A 19,975-nucleotide genomic window follows, 5' to 3' on the forward strand; every position below is an offset into this window, starting at 1 on the left:
TATTTGCCTGCTGATTCGGAGTTGCGCTCGGGCGTGGGTTCGATTCCCGCTTGGGCTGATTACCTGGTTGGCTTTTTTCCGATGTTTTCCCAACCTTAAAACGAATGTCAGGTAATCTATGGCGAATCGTCGCCCTCATCTCGCCAAATATCATCTAGCTATCACCAGTTGCATCGACACGAAATAACTTAGTAGTTGATACAGCGTCATTAAAGAACTACGTAAGTAAAAAGAAAACAAATAGCTGTTCTGCACCAGTTCCCTCAAATGTGTCCATCAGCTTACGAAACGATTTTACAGAGCAGGGTCCAGTTTTCAATCCATGTAACGTTTGGAATGGGATATTGTCTGCTACATTCATAATAGCACTGAAAGACGCCAACTCGGAAAGGCAAAATCATAGTGAACATTACTGTTGTATATATTCTAAGTCACAATTAAGTATATATAAGCATGGCACAGATACCATAGCAACGAAATGCATAGTCGAAAAAAAATCTCGATCTTAACTGGTAACTTAAGTCAACCTTAACTTTTATTCTGTATGTCTTATCATTAGTTGGTAACTGATGTTAAGTCTATTTTAACAATGACCCTTTAATACTTGTCATTAACTGGTAACTGCTCTTAAATCTATCTTATTCTGTATGCCTTATCATTACTTGATAACTGATATTAAGTCTACTTAACAATGACCCTGTAATCCATGTAATCAACTGGTAACTGGTCTTAAGTCAACCTTAACTGTTATTCTGTATGCTTTATCATTAGTTGGTAAGTGTATCTTAACAATGACCCTGCAATCCATGTCATCAACTGGTAACTGGTCTTAAGTCAACCTTAACTGTTATTCTGTATGCCTTATCATTAGTTGGTAAGTCTATCTTAAGAATGGCCCTGTAATCCTTGTCATTAACTAGTAACTATTCTTAAGTCAACCTTTACTGTTATTCTGTATGCGTTACAATTAGCTGGTAAGACTATCTTAACAATGACCCTGTAATCCATGTCATTATCTGGTAACTGTTATTAATTCTTCTCATTAACTGGTAACTGTTCTTAAGTCAATCTTTACTATTATTCTGTATGCCTTATCATTAGCTGGTAACTGATGTTGAGTCTATCTTAACAATGACCCTATAATCCTTGTGATTAATGATTTCCACAGTAACTACGATTATTTTCTTTCAGTTGACAATAAGAATTAATGAAAATGTGACCTGCCCTTGGGCAGAACATTACGTACAGTATGTACTGCTAATAGGTGTACTTAAAAAGCGAACTTCCATTTCCGACGGGAAAAGCAGAGATATACATACTACAGCTGTATATGAGGACATGTGTATGTATTGTTCCTTATATTTGTACCGTGTTGTTTCACGTTATAGTCACAATTATGTTAACTATATAGGCTAATCAAAGAATTCCCTTTTACGTGTACAACTAGCATTAGTTCATTACAGTACAATAATGGAGGTAGAACAGGACTAAAGACTCTTTTAAGAGGTAATAATTGGGTTGTAAATGCTATTAATGCTGTAATATTTTAATTGCATTTAGGAATTTGTGTTATCCTTGTCGCTGTCTTTCAGAATTGCGAATACAGCAGACATTGCACTTGTACTAGTAAAAACATGAATTGTAAGCCACTATTAAGTCATAAATTTAGGAAAATGTTACAGGACAAGTGTGTGCTCTCGATTGCAGTCTAGAAGTTATGTTAAGCTGATGTAATTATTGTTCATCATTATACTGGCAATTACCTATTCAACATTTGTGCATTACCGGATGACCACATTTAATATTGTCTTCGTATACACATTTTACGAGCCACTGTCTTGTACCAGAAACATGCAGACTTACGTGAAAAATTGTAAAGGAACAGTTTTAATGTACTTATTTTCGTGTAATACAATTTTTCTTTTCTTTTCTGAACAATAATTACATACATTAGTTTGTAAAATGCTGAATATATGCGAAACCGTTAAATAAACATTTAAATGGCACTGTGTTTCCTTTGAACATTAAACACGTTAGCGTCCATTTAAGTGTCTTATTTCCCTCAGGTTACTGTCTGCATTCAATTGAAGTAGCAAAATTATATGCCTACTTTAGTTTTACGTGAAACTATCCTTAAGTTAGACTGGGACTAAGTTTTCAGCTCCATATAGGCATAAAATAACAACTGACGAAAGGTATTGATCTGTTTTACATTAAAACCTATTATTTATTCACTCATAGTTTCCTATCCAAAGACGAGTGCTTCACTGCAAACCCAGCATTCTCCAATATTCTTTCCTTTCCGCCTTCCTCCTAGTCACCGTATACGATCCATACATCTTAATGTTGTCTATCATCTGATACGTTATTATGCCCCAAACGTTTTCCCTGTTCACCATTCCTTCCTCCAGTAGACAATTTCTTGTTAGCCAGTGACCCAACCAGTTATTTTTTATGTTTCTTGATCACTTCCAATAGCAACTTAAATTATCATTCATCCTAATTATCATCTCATATTCATGCATAAAACTGTTAAATTTAATCAAAAGACGTAAGGAATTCATGTGTAAATGTAGACGGCGCCACTTTGGAAAACTCTTGTAACACAGGTTAATACGAGTATGAAATATGAAAAGCGTGAAATTCCATTAGGGCAACTGCATCTACAGTAGTGTAGGGTGAGCTAAAAAGTATACTACACTTTGTATTCATGGTGAAATAAAAATATAATTTGGTGCATCCTATCGTTAATCAAAGTTATATGAGTAAAAATACGGAAGGGAATACGAAACAAAAATAAAGCATTCTACGCCGGCCATGTAGACATGTATGACGCACGTGTTCCCGGTCGGAAGTTGAGCTGAACGTTCTGTATACTCGATTCTGACCTTCTCTAATATTTAATAAGAAATTTATCTAACCTATGAGCCTACCCCATGTTAGAAGAAGTATGAAAGCAAAATTATGTGGTCAGTACATGTAATAAGTACATTATTAGTGTATTATTGAAGGATGAATCACTAAAACTCTCAAAACATTCTACAGGAGTTGCAGAGAACCAGAATGTTCATTTAATAGAGGGAAGAGGTCATGTGAGAATGAGAACGGCATCATACCAAATGTATAATATGACCATCAGATTATTATTAATATTATTATTAATATTATTATTATCATTATTATTATTATTATTATTATTATTATTATTATTATTATTATTATTAGATGTATCAAAATGCTGACTTACATGTAGGCGATTTCGATCCATTCAATGTATAGAAGTATTTGAACATGGCAATGTCTTTGCTTAATATTATTTGCATAATCTTTCTACACAAATTGGTAATACTTTCTGTAAGAATTAACTCCTTTCCTAACGTAATATTAATTATTGTAAATTAACCATTCTAATCTTTGTTCTTCATTTTGTTTGTTGCTGCTTGCTGGGGTGGAACTTATACATCCAACCTATATCCGTTAATTTTACTACAGAAAAAAGTATTGAAAATTTGTTTAAAAAGGCAGAAAGATTACCCAACTGAATTGTTGTTTAAACATTTCAAAGTTTTCAACATTAAACAAATTTATTATTTTATTTTATTAAAATATTTTCACAAAAATCTGAATAAGTTTGAAAAGTATACACATAAATATAGAACTAAAAATATGAATTCTCTGCGTTTGTCTAAAACCCAAATGTAAAACCAATGCAGCTTTTTATCATAGCATGAGTCAAGGTCCTAGATTATTAAAGAAATTTTACACTAATATTATTTTAACGACGAATCCTCTCCAAATTAATAAAAAAATGTATTGGATTTGTAGTTTGGGTTTAAACATATTGAACATTTTTTAATCTGCATTCACTCTCAATTTTAATTTTATTTTTGTCTGTATTGGAATCCCCTCCTGAGCACGAGTCTTACTCATTCAGGAGTGGGCTAGTTTATCTTACATTGTATTAACTTTTATTCATTTCAAACTTACTAGCAATAAAATAAATAAATAAATAGATAAATAAATAAATGAATAAGTAAATAAATATATAAAATGTTATCTCAATTATTTAATTTGTACCATAGTTGTTCATTTTATCGTATTAATGGTCTCACTGTGCTGGCTGTTGCACAGCACATAAATATCAATAAATGAATGAATGATTATTATTATTATTATTATTATTATTATTATTACTATTATTATTATTATTATCATTATTATTATCACCATCATCACCATTATTATTATTATTATTATTATTATTATTAGAGGATGAATTAAACATAAAATCCATCTCAGGTATTGATCGGCGTAATACCTGAATAAAATTTCTTCTTCTTTTTATTTAACGCCTTGTTATGGCTACATACTTACAATCCAATATAGAGTGGGGCGGGTGCCATTTCACCAACCATAGACACTCTTACAACACAAACCTCTCTGACCCTGTGATCAGCAGAATGCAGAGCCAACGCGAAGACATCACAGGACGAGTACAAGACAAAGGACAACCATCCAGTCCCGTGGAATGGAGACAAATCTCCACGTACGCCGGAATCGAACCACGGATCGCTTGGTTCGGAAGCACACGCAATGGATACATTAAGGCATTAAGCCACAGCGGTGGACCGGAATACAATATCATCGCCATATAAAGGTCGTAACCTGCGATGAGAATTGCCTAATCGTGTGAGCAGTTTGAGGTGGAACTTCTTAGGAGTGGTCCTGCACCTGGGATGCAATGATTATTGCCCACGGATTTTCTTTCTGCAATTACAGTCTCTGAGCAAACAAGTTGATCAGCATCACAGAGCTAAAGCGGTCCAAGTCAAAAAGAAGGGATTATTGCGTGCAAAAGGACCTATTTCCGAGGAGATTTGTCCCACATCGAAATGTAGTTACAAGTGGAATCTTGCGCCAGATCTACGTTACCTTCACGCCTCTTCGATAGATGATCCTTGTTTGACTAAATTCCAAATCGTATTCAATGACTCACGAAATTAAAAATGTAAGTCAGTGGCAGCTTCTTACGTGTATTATATCATTTTAATTGAATCGAGATTTTGATTGAATTGTTACTAATCCCAGAAGCATTTAAATTAATTCTTTATGAGCAACAATTCGTTTAACAGCGACATAACATTAGTCTCCATTCAGTCCAGCAAGGTGTGGTAATTGTTCTGCGATCCAACTGACGATAGAATTTCTCACTCGTTTCTCGTGCGCGCGCATTAGCATAATAATTTCACAGACGGAACTGTTAAGTTGTGCATTGCGAATGGAGGGGCAGTCGGCGTGCAACCTGATAATAGCTGATCCTGTACATTGTTACATTTATTCGCAATTTCAACATTAAAAGCAAACCACTTTTTCACATTTCGTTACATATTTATTTCTGTCGGGGTTAAATCGATGTTAAACTGTCTGGAACAATTTTCAGAATGTAATATTATTAACATAAACATATAGTATTTTATATAAGTGAACTGCAACCACGTATAAATTATACCACGAAACGCTCTCATTTTATGAGAAAACTTCGTATCATTCCGCCGCCGGCCGACTTCCTTTTTTCCCGACCGCAGGGTGGAAAGCCAGTTCTACAAAACATCCCAGCTGCTAGTTGCTTCTGAGAACTGTGCCGGAACGTGTGTGACTGTTGCTTGTGTATTAAGTGACGTGTACGCCGGGATTCTGCTGTAATCTAGTTTCCTCGCAAAATGATAGCACTGTATTACCTTTCTTAATAGTTGGTGCGCCAATAAAATATATCCGTGTCAGGGTTGGCAAAATTGGTATTCATTTTTTTTCAGGTATTGTGTAAGCTTGGTAGAATATTCCACATAGTTTTAACTATGCCACAGAGAATTAAAATTGTTGAATGGAAATATTAGTATATACGGGAAGCATATACAATGATATGTGATAGAAACACTAGAATTGGTTTTGCATGAATTAGGTTGGGAGAGTGGAAATTGAAAGGTTTTAGAGGTAATAGGCTATAGAAAAGACAGACGAATATCATGTGGCGAAATAGAAACTATAAAGCTATATTGTTAACATGTGTAGAGACAGATTGGAGTGAATGCAGTTTCATGAAGAGGGAATGGTTAATTTTGAGTAATGAAATTGTTGTACCCAAAATATCAAGAATTACAAACGAAATAATAAAATCCTTAGGAATTTAACTTTGCAATGTAAGAGAAAAACGAATGAGGGGAAATAAATAAGTTGAAATACATGTATAATAAATTTTAAAATGTATGTGTGCATATGATGTAAGAAGGTCTATCTATGTATAAATTATGTAAATTGTATGTTAATAAGTGAATGATAGCTATATGACCGGAGATCAATGCTGTCATTCAACATTGTAACGCACTGCAGCCAAATAAATAAACAAATAAATAAGTAAATAAATAAAGAAAGAAAGAAATAAGTAAATAAATAAATAAATAAATAAATAAATAAATAAATAAGTGATAAATAAATAAATAAGTAAATAAATAAACAAATAAGTAAATAAATAAACAAAGAAATAAATAAGTACACAGACACATTAAAATTCGCTATTCTGGCAAGTATATCTATAATAATATGGTAGGTAGCCAGAAATAACACTATTGGTCTCTGAAGACCATTTATCACATAGCAATATCGTGAATAATTACCATCCTTCCTTAAAAAACTTAGATCTATGTGGTGCCCTTTGGTCTCCAAATGAATTTTTCCAGCTATTCTCTAGCTATATGTGCTAATTCCTCCATGTCATTTAGATTAAATTGTAGAATTTTGCGAGAAAATCTTTCATAAATAATTTCTCAGATATTTATATTGTGTTTAGTTAATTTTATACTTATACATTTTACCTCCTCCTCCTAATAATAATAATAATAATAATAATAATAATAATAATATATAACTATATGATTTCGTAAGTCTTCACACGGTAAAAAGAATTTTTGACATTTTAATATATTTGTACACGTTCTAATTTGTTTTCGACCATTTAATTTACGACGTCAATGCCAGTGCAAAGTACGTGTGTGTGTTTGTTTGCAAGTTTACAGCAATATTTATGTCTTTTAGAAATTCGTTTGCTTTTAAATTTATTCATTTATTCATCCACCGAATTACGCCATTGACTTTGTGTTTATATCTTTGACTTGATTTACAGGTTAGCAATGTAAATGCAAATTAATTCTCCTAAAATTATTGTAAAAGAAAACTCTGTAACATCGGTTGGGCATATTTGTCAAATTAGTCACTCTAGTGTCGTTATTTATGCCTTCCTGTCATTTCGTACGTATCTTCATAATGGCTTTACGTGGCCAAAGAATTACGTCCCCCGTCTGCCAACTTAACAGAGTCAAATAAAATGATTATACAGGATGTTCAGTAACGTAAAGTACAACATTTTAAAGGCATATTCCTTGTTTAATTATACATCATAACCTAACATACCTTACTAAAATTTTTAACAGTTTACGTTGGAAACTTTTTATGATTTATTTGATAGTACATGTTAGAACAGGACAATAATATTACAAGACACATAAAATGTGTCTGTTCTTTATTATGAAATTAACAAATCCCTGTAAAAATCTATCTTTATCTCGAAACAGCGCGACATGAGAAAGATAAATTCATGCCCTAATAACAGAAGAGCAGGACTTCATAAGTTTCCAGTAAAACAAACAAACAAACAAACAAACAAATAAGTAAGTAAATAAATAAATAAATAAGTAAATAAATAAATGTAAGAAGCAATGAATAAATGAATGAATAATACAGTGAAGAGATGAACCCTTGTAGGGTTAGTAGGCCTACAGGTTTCGCTCGAAATGACCTCCTTGCTACACTTCTCAGCTGGACGTAGTATTCAATGCATAGCTTTCGGAATAATCACCTATGATGGTTTACAGCAGCGTTAGTACATGTCTTCATCATGTAGTACGTTCCAAACCGTGGAATGACTAACTCCAAGACGCGCAGCAATTCTTACGTTTAGCAGTAGATTTTCATTTGTCTGTGGCGATTGATTTTCGCCACCCCTTTTCCTTATTCTACCTTTTATTTTCTTTTTCTCTCGGTTGATTCTTTTTGATCTTTTTGATTCTCTATGTAGTTCCTTGTTTTCCGTTTAGATGGGTCTCGCTTTGGTTTTTTTTTTTTCCTTTTCTCCTCTAGGTTCTCTACTTTATTTAATTAGCATACAGGAAAGTAACATTATCCTTGGTTTTGGGTTTGAGGTTTAGAACCTGACTGGCTGGGTTTGAAAAATAACCGTTCTCGTGTTGTGCTATCTCATGCGCTGCCGGCCGCAGTGTTGCCAACTGGACGGAAATTTCGTCAACACTGACGGAATTTCAACGTAGCGAACGGGAATTTTTTTTTAATTTTTTTGGGGGTTATTTTACGACGCTGTATCAACATCTAGGTTATTTAGCGTCTGAATGATATGAAGTTGATAATGCCGGTGAAATGAGTCCGGGGTCCAGCACCGGACGGGAAGAGAATGACTTTGACGGGTAACGGATTTTCTGGCGGAATTTAGATTTATATCGTCTTTTGACTTTTTTAGCTTCTGTCATTTTAATTGTTTAATCTTTGGGAGATTTGACTTTTTATTTGAACAGCCCTGCCTGTGCCGTACAATGTTAAATAATCCCGTTTCAGATTTCCTCGTAAGGAAGTCTGAGGTTGACGAATTATTATTATTTTAATCAGGATTGGTAAGTAAATTGTGTTAAAATTTGGTTTTTATTTGTATATAGATATATTGAGTGGGTATTTTTTATTTTGACGGATTCTGACGGATGTGCGGGTATTAGACTGACGGGAATACAATTTATGCGTTGGCAACACTGGCTGGCCGTGGTGGAATCGACTCCGTACCAGGGGAGAGTTCACCTCGGTAGCCGACGGTGTAGAGCAGGGATCGGCAAAAATGTCATTGTGATCACTAGCAATAATGACATCGCGGGGGCAGCGCAGTAAACTGTCTTTGCTTCACCTCCTCCCTTCCATCCAACTCCCCTACAACTCCAGTTCACAGACATCTATCAGTGGCGGGTTACCTGATTAGATTTAGATTGCTTCTTTCTCTTTCTGTTCGGAAACGTGTGTTTAAGAAAGAATGGGAGAAACAGTATTTGTTGTGCATATGGTGACAATATAAACGCCTCTTGTGTTCTAAAATTATAATAAAAACTTACTAATCAAACATCTAGCGACATTACAACACATCTTAAGATTATCACGAAATCATAGATAAGCATGAACATATTCAATGTAATTGTAAACAGAAATGTATACAGTAGAAAATAAGTACAAACATAATTTTATTTTCGTAGGGCTGGACGGGGCGAAGAATTAAAACATAAAAAACAGACGTTTGAGACGGGCAGGACATGTAGCACGTATGGGTGAATCTAGAAATGCATATAGAGTGTTAGTTGGGAGGCTGGAGGGAGAAAGATCTTTGGGGATGCCGAGACGTAGATGAGAGGCTAATATTAAAATGGATTTGAGGGACGTGGGATATGATGATAGAGACTGGATTAATCTTGCACACGATAGGGACCGATGGCGGGCTTATGTGAGGTCGGCAATGAACCTTCGGGTTCCTTAAAAGCCATTATTATAATTATTATTATTATTATTATTATTATTATTATTATTATTATTATTCAAGTATAAAGTCATCTTTTTTATAGGCGATTTATAATTTTAGTCGGAGACAAAGTAGCCGTATTAGCGAAATTTGTTCGCTGGTCAATGATTAGATGTTGGCGATCCTGTTATTTTAACATTAAAGACACAGGCTGTTGATAATTTTTAAAACTTTACATACAACTCGTCCCAGATTGCGAACAAAGGTAGATATAGTTGCCAAGGTTTCATTCGTTACAGTGGGCGTTTTTTGAATGTGGCAGAGCTAGCCTTGTTGATGTTAATGATTGCTACAGAAAGTAATTAATTTTCTTGTTTGTGCTTTTGTTGTAACCGAGACTTTGTTTTTACCGGTTATGAAATTCTAAAGATCATTATGTAGGTACTCAATATGAATGCCAAAGCGCAAGCAAGCGTGTACGTATGAAAACATTATCTTGTTTTGTAACAGCGGTCGATTAGTTTAATCTTTGATTATCATGATCACATGTGAGACATGACCTCAGCTTGTCACATATCGTTAGTACTGGGTTGTGATACACAATGTAGATAACACTAAAAGAAAAGAAGCGAAACAAAACAAAAGAACTGACACAATGTTAATTAATTGTGTCGTAATACATAATTGTTTCTGAGTTGATTTCTTAATACAGTTCACAAGTCCGTCTTTCAATAACACATCAAGCGTAGAGAATTTCAACGTGCGAAGTGACTCGCTTAAAGTAGTTGCCACGACAGCGATAAGAATTTGTTTCTTCCAGTTATAAAATCGCGTTACTTTTCACCAGTGTTGCCAACTGGACGGAAATTCAGTCAGTTTTGACGGAATTTTAACGTAACGGACGGGAAAAGAATGGTTTTGACGGGTGACGGATTTTGTGGCAGAAATTACGACTTACATCGCCTTTTGACTTTATTAGCTGCTGTCGTTTTTAATTGTTTAATTTTTTTTTCGGGATTTTACTTTTTCTTTGAACAGCCCTGCCCGTGCCGTACCATGTTAAAGAATCCCCTGTTTCAGATATCCTCGTAATCAAGTCAGAGGTTGAAGAATTATTATTTTAATGAAATTTGGTAACTAAGTCGTGTTAAAATTTGCTTTTTATTTATAAATTTAGTAGGTCTTATTTACTTTTTTTTGTTTTGACGGATTCTGACGGATTTCCAGGTGTTAAACTGACGGGGATACAATTTATGTGTTGGCAAAACTGCTTCTCATGATGCAATCTAGACGTTTGAGATGGGCAGTGCATGTAGTACGTATGGGTGAATCCAGAAATGCGCATAGAGTGTTAGTTGAGAGACCCGAGGGAAAAAGACCTTTAGAGAGGCCGAGACGTAGATGGGAGGATAATATTAAAATGGATTTGAGGGAAGTGGGATATGATGGTAATGACTGAATTAATCTTGCGATGGCGGGCTTATGTGAGGGCAGCAGTGAGCCTCTGGGTTCTCTAAAAGCCATTTGTAAGTAAGTAAGTAAGTACGAGAAAAATATTTTTAACTATGACTTTCAAACTGTTTGCGCGGATTGTCAATTCTTTCCCACCAGATGTTACATGGCGACGATTGCAACCGATCAATAAAGCAGCTGAAATAACGGCAGATATACTTTTAAAAATGTCTCTTTTCGGTTAATAAACTGCTTAAATAACTGTTTCATTGATAACTAAATAAAGAATTAAGGATTAAATAATGTAACTATACAAAATCGGAGGGAAAGCAGTCGAATACTGCTCGATCTGCAGTCGAATACTCTACCAATGAGATATAGCGCCGCCTCGTATTAAAGTGGTAAAGTTGCACTATTATAATGAGAGGGAAATAAGTAGTGGATAAATAGGAGAAATGTCTTTATGTCAGCACCGTACAGCACGGATGGTCTATAACATTGCGTTATACATGTTGACAATGATTTTATTTTGTTCGAAGGGATTGTATACTACTAAGTCTGCAGCCTATTTCGCAAACAGCCCTACTCACAAAATAAAACGGAATTTTCAACATTAGTATCGTAAATAAACTATTATGGTTTTAGAAATCTTGCTTTCTGACTTGCTTGTTACATAAGAGAAAATTTTATCAGACATAACATTAAGTTCAGTACTTACCAATTAATAGATTTATCATAAGAAGGAATTCTACAGTAGGACATCGAATATAGGCCTAAAACACGAGGACGTTGCTAAAGGAAAGAGGACTTTAGAAATTTGTCTGCATAAAATTAAAGACAAAATAATGACTCGCATTAGTCAGTTTTCTTCTATGGTCCGTGTGGGAGGGATAGGGCCAATGATAGCTCTAGGGGGAGGTGTTGGTTGAACGAAGCTAGCAATCGCTTGCAGGGATTGGATCATTTCTATCTGAATTCTATTCTACCTTCTACCACGAGCATCTTACCCCTTAGCGACCTCGAGCTGATGCTGCCCGCAATGCACTCCGGCATAGAGACTCCACCTCCATATGCGTGAAGTTACTCCACAGATTTCTGGGACAGACCATAGTTGTTGGAATCAGTATTACATCTGTACTTATCACTGGAACCCACTCTGCAGGAGAGTCTGAAGAGATGAATTTATATCTTGTAACAAGTAAGCATGAAACTGTTCATAGGACATGTCCTTGGTATTATATTTCACCATGATGATACCTCAGTTCTGACTGTCTCTGTTAGCATGCAATTCTTCCTTTAGTCCATTGGGCAGATATTAGGGGAAATATCATCTCAAGACTTCCATTGTGACTTGGGATAGAGAAATAAAATTGACATATTTTAGAAGTTATGAGAAAGTTTCAGTACTGGTAGAACTATTTAGTAGAACTGAAGAATTTGTTCCACTGTTTATCTAAAGTTAAATCTGTTTCTGATTAAAAATTGACTTGACTGGCTATCTTTCTAAACTGTAGAATTCATCGAATAGCTTATAATCACTAACAGAGACATTTTAGAATGTTAGATTTCATGTCAAAATTGTATTTTATGTCCTTGAGATTCAACAATTTGAAACCAGTTAAATTCTTCCATAGGTTTTAACCATTTTGATGATGCTAAACAGCAACCTCGTATATCGAAAAGAAAAGGTATTTCCGAATATTCTGCAAACACATGTAATGTTCAGGAATGGATAAACATGTTACAAGAAGATATTTAAATACTCTCTTATGTCAGATATTTCTTCGTTATCAAGAAATTAAAACGTTTTTTCGCTCTCCTGTAAAATTGAATATTTGACATTCGAGGTCTGTGTTCAACACCATCGATATCTTAAGATATTCTACGTAAATTTCACAGGCAGTGTGTGAGAATGTCTCAGATATGACTTCCCAAAACAATAATACATATTTAGAAAATGAACCATAATTGCTCAAACGCAGAAGAAGCCAGTCCTAACAAATTTATAAAATCATTACCGTGACCAATAAGCCGACAATAGTTGTAACTGTTTCAATCCATAATACGAATAATCTAAATTTATTTTAAGATCAGCGTCTATAAATTAAAAAATGCGGGAAATTTTATATTTTAAAATGACACACATTTCGTAACAGTCAAAGACAAATTCTCAATGAGCACGATAAAAATAAAAATTACGTATATTTGCATAGGTCATATGAATCTGTAAGAAAAAGTATTGAATATGTAGTGTATCTAAGTCTGGGTATGCCTAACAGTGCATGTGTGTTGGACTTCATCAATCTAGACCAGGGCCGGGCATGAGAGCGGTTCCATTTAGTCAGCCAGAGCTGCTCTCGCGCAAGGCACTTCAATTCCAAGCCAGAGCAGAACGCTCACGCAGTGGCGGACTCGCATTACAGCTACCTTCCCTGCATTAATATAACAAGAGCCACGGTTGTTCTAGTCATTCGGTCTGTCAGTACATAATAGTTTATAAGGATATTACATCAATCCATTGTACATTAAAGAATTTATAACACTCTTATTAATTTAATGGAATAAACTTCGCTCTATGCACACACACAAACCATTAGGCTTATTTACATAACCCATACGCACATACTGCAATCTCCACGGTTCTACGAGACAGGCGTATGGCTTCCACTTCCCCTACTTGCTGTGGACAGAGTTCATCTGCCAATATAATTAAACATCGCTTGATGAAATTACCTTCGTTGAATGTTTTCAATTCCTTTGCAATTTCGTGGCAAATTTTGTAGCTAATTCTCATAGCCGATTCACTAAGTGCATTATTGTCATCCTGTTATAATATAATATAATATAATATAATATAATATAATATAATATAATATAATATAATATAATATAATATAACATGATATATGATATGATATGATATGATATATGATATGATATGATATATTACCATAAATTAATACAACTTCAAGAAAAGTTTCTCAGGTACATTATATTAGAGTATCTATTTGGTATTTACATTGCATTATGAGTTATTATACATTTAGTAATATATAATTTTAAATTATACAAATATTATGATATATCATAATACTTGTATTTAAAATTATATATTACTAAATGTATAATATCTCATAATGCAATGTAAATATCAAATAGATACTCTAATATAATGTACCTGAGAAACATTTTCTTTAAGTTGTATTAATTTATGGCGTTCATTACTAACATATTTGTCATATTCAGTAGCATGTTGTAAAGAATAATGCCGTTGGATATTGAACTTCTTAATCAGTTGGAATGTTTTATGCCAAATTAAACACTTTGCTAATCCACTGCTCTCTACCAAAAAGAACTCCTCCTCCCATGATACATTAAAAGCATTGGGAATAGCGGGACGCTTTAGTGTATGAGCGGAAGCTCCGTCTTCAAAGTTCGTCATTATACTGCAGAGCCACCATTGCACCGACAGTGAATGACGTACAGTATGCATACGTCAGAGCGCTCGCAAGACCAGCTCTTTAAAGCACACAGCGCTCATTTCTCAGAATCACGTAATGTGCTCAGCCCTCATCTAGACCGATGTTGCGAACTGAAGGTCCGGAAAATCGCCAAACAGTAGTGGATAAGTAGCTAGATTTCTTACTATCAATATATAAATTATTATTTTTGTCGCTAGAGGATGTTGAAAAAGTCACTAAATTCCTATTTAAGCAATAGAAAAGATACAAGAAATGTCGTCGAAAAACAGTTAAAAATCGCTAGATTTAACGACAAAATCACTAAATTGGCAACACTGATCTAGACTCAGAACTGAGTAGTAAATGTCGGGATCGAAAAGGAATCACCTCGAGAATCAAGTACCGCATTCTATTATCTAACGAGGCAACACCTATGGACATGTTTATATATCTAGATAAATGTCGGAAGTTTTGTCTTATCCCAAAGTTATCTCTGAAAGCTCCTCTCCATCTGTCGATTTCGCGTAACTGCGCTGTTACAACTGGATGATTCTAGATTACAGTTTATCTTTCTTATATAGTATTAAACTAAGAAGTAAGTACAGTGTGTCCATTTTATTTTCTTACAACTAAGCGGGACTCTGCTGCAGCTACTGACTTACGTCATGCGGCCCACAAGATAGTTGCAAAGTAATATTCTGGACAGTTACACATCATTACAGATGGAGCCAGACACAAAGACGCCTGGCCACGCTTGCGCATTTTCACCCAACCCCAACGCTTATCTCAATCCTACCCAAAAGTGCACACCAGTGCAAAATGTTATCAGTTGTCTATTACTAGTGCAGTGCATGTTATTTTGTCTCTTAATTTTACTAAAGTATGTATGTATGTATGTATGTATGTATGTATGTATGTATGTATGTATGTATGTATGTATGTATGTATGTATGTATGTGCGTGCATGTATGTGTGTAGTATGTATGTATGTATGTATGTATGTATGTATGTATATACAGCTGGAGTCATGGTTTTGAACGTATGGCCTTGCTTGACCTTCCAGTCGGATAATCGCTAGCTCTGTTTAGTGATACTCCCCTATACATAAACACAGTGAGTATTCGAGAGCGACGTAACCAGTACTGTATAGTCTCTGTCGAAATAGTGAGGTGTATAGATGTGTACGGCAGTTTTAACTATCTCCATTTCGTTTTAATTTTAATGATGATATTTGTAATTTTTAAGTCATTTCTAATTTGTGTTGAGACAATTTCTCCAGTTATTTCGAAATTGAAAGAAATTAAAAGGAAAGACAATTCAGAGTCGTGAAATTGTGGACAACGTTTATGAGTTCATGAAAAATTCGGCAAGTAACAAAAAACGAAGTACGTTAACAGGCATACATAAAAAATGCAGAAATAAAATAAGTACAAATCTAACAAATTAAAATTGGTGGCACCAGCATGTGCCCTGATACTTGAAATTTGCTCTGAACGTAGGCAACACGTAAGACAGAGGAAACTGAGAAGTTATCTGGAACCAGAGGAACGCCTGGAATCTATAATACATGCATCACTTGACAGGCAGAGAAGAAGACTAGCCATAAGGCGTATATGGAGAGATTGCAGGAAAAATAGAAATATCTCCTTGATATGTTTCCACAGGCTGTAGAAGCTCAGTTCTTATAGACAGTCTGACGTTGTTAGACAGAATGACTGAACAGGCATGGAAGCAATGAATCTTCAGTGACACGCGCATGTAGGTTTAACGGTGCAATAAATACTACTAGTGCAGTTCGGAAATATATTGATTGCACCTTGTATAGTTCACTACTTTACACACATAACAATATTTTAGTTGGGCTAACCCTAAAATAAATGAGAGGCCTTGAGACAAATTTACCGAACATTTAAAGCTCACGTTGAACTTCGAAACTGAACAAACTCTGTAGTTGGAGTCGTACTATAAAGCACTACTACGTACAACTATCACATCTTCCTGCCTTAACGTTCGGACACACAGGCTATCCTGTAATAGTAATGTGCGTTACAAGACCGGTATGTTGAAGTTTTCATGTCCGAGAAAAAGTTTGAAAAAGCGAAACGTAGTTGAGCTTTTTTAATTTCCGAGAATTGAAAGAAAACATACCGCTCGTGTATCGTACATTATTTTGTGCGAAGATCGTTTATTACATACCTGAAAGAGGAATTTCTAATTAGTTGCAATGAAATCTCCATCTTGGTTTCTGTTCAATGACGGCAAATTTGTAAAACAAAAATATCTATCTTCAACATTGTTGCTTCAAAATGTTTTCTGTGTTTACTATACTCCAGCAGGCCGTGATATATGCCTTTTTTTTCCCAGTCTATAAATGCGAACTTAAAACAAACGGTAAGGTTATGTAATGATTTTTGCAAATATTTAAAAACAATAATTAACAGTGCAATTTAGGTGAAATTGCAGTGGTAAGTTTCCAATTTATAATGATTACTATATTGAACGTCTCTAAAAATAGTATGTCAGAAGCCTAATGCAGTAAAATCAATATGTCACTTAAGCGGTAAGAAGAGGGAAATTGTTATGTGTGTTAGGTTGGGAATACTGAATGTGGAATTTTAGACTTACCGCGGATTGGTTTTGTGCGGAAACCAAGCAAATACGCACGATCTCGCACAAAACATTATTCGATATTAGAGTAACAACATGACCAGGAAGTTCCGTTTCTAGAGTGAAGTATATCCACCACAAGTCACATTGCAAGTTCACACCGGGGATCGAACTCGAGGTCGCGATAAGATAAGTCTGCGCTCGTGTACAAAGCTCCCGCAAGGACATTTCAGTCATTAGACTTGACATAATGGCGATAGATAACATCAGGAGATCTGTTCAAATACAAGATATAACATTTCCGTTAAACACAAAACAAACCACGTATGAAATAAATACCAACAAACACACGGAAAGAAAGGATCTCTGAGAAGTGCAGTGAGTACATCATCCGATATATGATATTCTTATCGTAGTTTCAGTATTTGAAAATAACTACATACTGGTATGTTATCCCTGCAGAAAAACGCAATATCCGGCAGAGGTGCCGTATATTTCTCCCGCAATAGTAACTTCGAATAATAATAATAATAATAATAATAATGATTTATTTTAGCTGGCAGAGTTAAGGCCGTAAGGCCTTCTCTTCCACTCAACCAGCAAAAAGTGTATATACATATGCATGAACTTACAAAGAATCCAACAATTTGATTGAGATGAGAGTTACATGTATACAAAAGTTATTTACAAATTAAACAACAAAATACTATGAACTATTAATTAAACACTGAAATAAACTGTGTAGCAGAATTAAACTAAAATACATAGAATGTTAATATATTTCAAATAATATTAGATAATAGAAAGAGATTATTACGAGACAATTAAAATACAGCACAATCAGGATGATGTCTAAAGAAAAAGTAACAATGTAGTCAGTGATAGTTTAAATCAGTATGATTGGAGTGAAATGCTAATAAGGTTATCTTTTAAGCTGTTCTTAAAGGTGTTTATTGTCTTGCAGCCCCTAATACTTTGTGACAAGGAATTCCATTGACGCGAGGTGGATATTGTAAAAGATGATGAATAACAAGATGTTCTATGAAGAGGTATACTTAGCGTGTCACAGATAAGTGATCTGGTATTTACGTCGTGGTTAGAGTATAGATAAGAGAAACGAGACGAAAGGTAATTTGGTGTTGAAGTGTGCAGAATTCGAAAGAGTAAAGACAAAGAGTGTAAAGTTCTACGTTCTTTAAGTCGGAGCCACGAGAGACTTGCGAAGGACGGTGATATTGTGTTTGTGTGAATATGAAATTCCCTACAGCCTCTTGAATTTCCAGATACTTAATGGCTTTTAGAGAGCCCGAAGGTTCATTGCCGCCAACACATAAGCCCGCCATCGGTCCCTATTCTGATCAAAATTAATACAGTCCCTACCATCACATCCCACCTCCCTCAAATCCATTTTAATATTATCCTTCCATCTACGTCTCGGCTTCCCCAAAGATCTTTTTTCCTCCGACTTCCCAACTAGCATTCTACACTCATTCATAGATTCACTCATACGTGCTACATGCCCTGATCATCTCAAACGTCTGAATTTAATGTTCCTAATTATGTTAGGTGAAGAACAGAATGCGTGCTGTCCTGCATTGTGTAACTTTCTCCATTCTTCTGTAATTTCATCCCTCTAGCCCCAAATATTTTTCTAAAAACCTGATTCTCGAACATCCTTAACCTCTGTTCCTCTCTCAAAGTGAGAATCCAATTTTCACAACTTTACAGAACAACCGGTAATGTAACTATTTCATAAATACAATTCTGCAGTGCTTGGGAAAAGTGACATGAGTCACTTTCCACAAACCCTTTTTGATAATTTATTGACAACTTACACCTGTTTATGTCGATTTGATTTTTTTCGTATGAATTATTGTAATGGGAGAAATACTTATGTATTTTTTTCCAAGCGAGCAGATGTTCCGTAAGTTGTCAATAAATTATCAAAAAAGGTTTGTGGAAACTGACTTATGTCACTTTTCTCAAGCACTACAGAATTATAACTTTGAGTTTTTTTTAAAGCAGACTAGATGACAAAAGCTTCTCAACCGAATAATATCATGCATTTCCCATATTCATACCGCGTTTAATTTCCTCTCGAGTGCAATTTATATTTGTTACTGCAAGGTATTTGGATTTTTATACCTTTCCAAACGACAAATTTCCAATTTTTATATTTTTATTTCGTACTACGAGACATAATCATATACTTTGTTTTGTTTTTTTTTCGAATTTCCAGATACGAAAGTAAATGAACAAACAAATCAGTGAGTAAATAAATAAATAAATAAATAAATAACAGTGTATTTATTTTCCTGGTTGCAGAATGATTTCCATTCTACTTGTTCCTATTTTACTACTTAATAATAATAATAATAATAATAATAATAATAATAATAATAATAATAGTAATAATAATAATAATAATAATAATAATAATAATAATAATAATAATAATGCCATAATCGTCATCATCAGCAATTGAACACAGCTTCGTTTATGATACTAAACATCTAACAATTTTGTTTTAATTACTTCCGCTCAGGGAACCTACAAAAATAAAAATAATGCTTCCTTACATGTTTAAACACTGGAAAAATTTGCATAATGTGGTGTACACTTCCTCAATCGAAGTGCATTACTCACACAACATGAATCATTGAACAGCGGTATCTATTTCATGCAGTTAGGTAAGATCGTTAGTATAGATTAGTTACCTCGAAAGATAAACGGCAATGTAACTAATTTATATCGTCTAATGAAGTATAAAGGCGCAAATGGATAACTTGGCCTTAATGTAGGCTATACCGGCCTTGATCCTTACAACTGCATCCCATTT

The 19,975-nt window shown here is 34.5% G+C and overlaps 1 protein-coding gene across 5 annotated transcripts in view; it reads right to left on the reverse strand.

Annotated features, from left to right (window-relative positions):
- LOC138712148 (dual 3',5'-cyclic-AMP and -GMP phosphodiesterase 11-like) overlaps nt 1-19,975 on the reverse strand; it is a 1,303,168-nt gene that overhangs the window by 650,555 nt on the left and 632,638 nt on the right. The window lies entirely within an intron of this gene.

This window comes from Periplaneta americana, chromosome 13, assembly GCF_040183065.1.
Source record: "Periplaneta americana isolate PAMFEO1 chromosome 13, P.americana_PAMFEO1_priV1, whole genome shotgun sequence".
In the NCBI taxonomy this organism is placed as follows: domain Eukaryota; kingdom Metazoa; phylum Arthropoda; class Insecta; order Blattodea; family Blattidae; genus Periplaneta; species Periplaneta americana.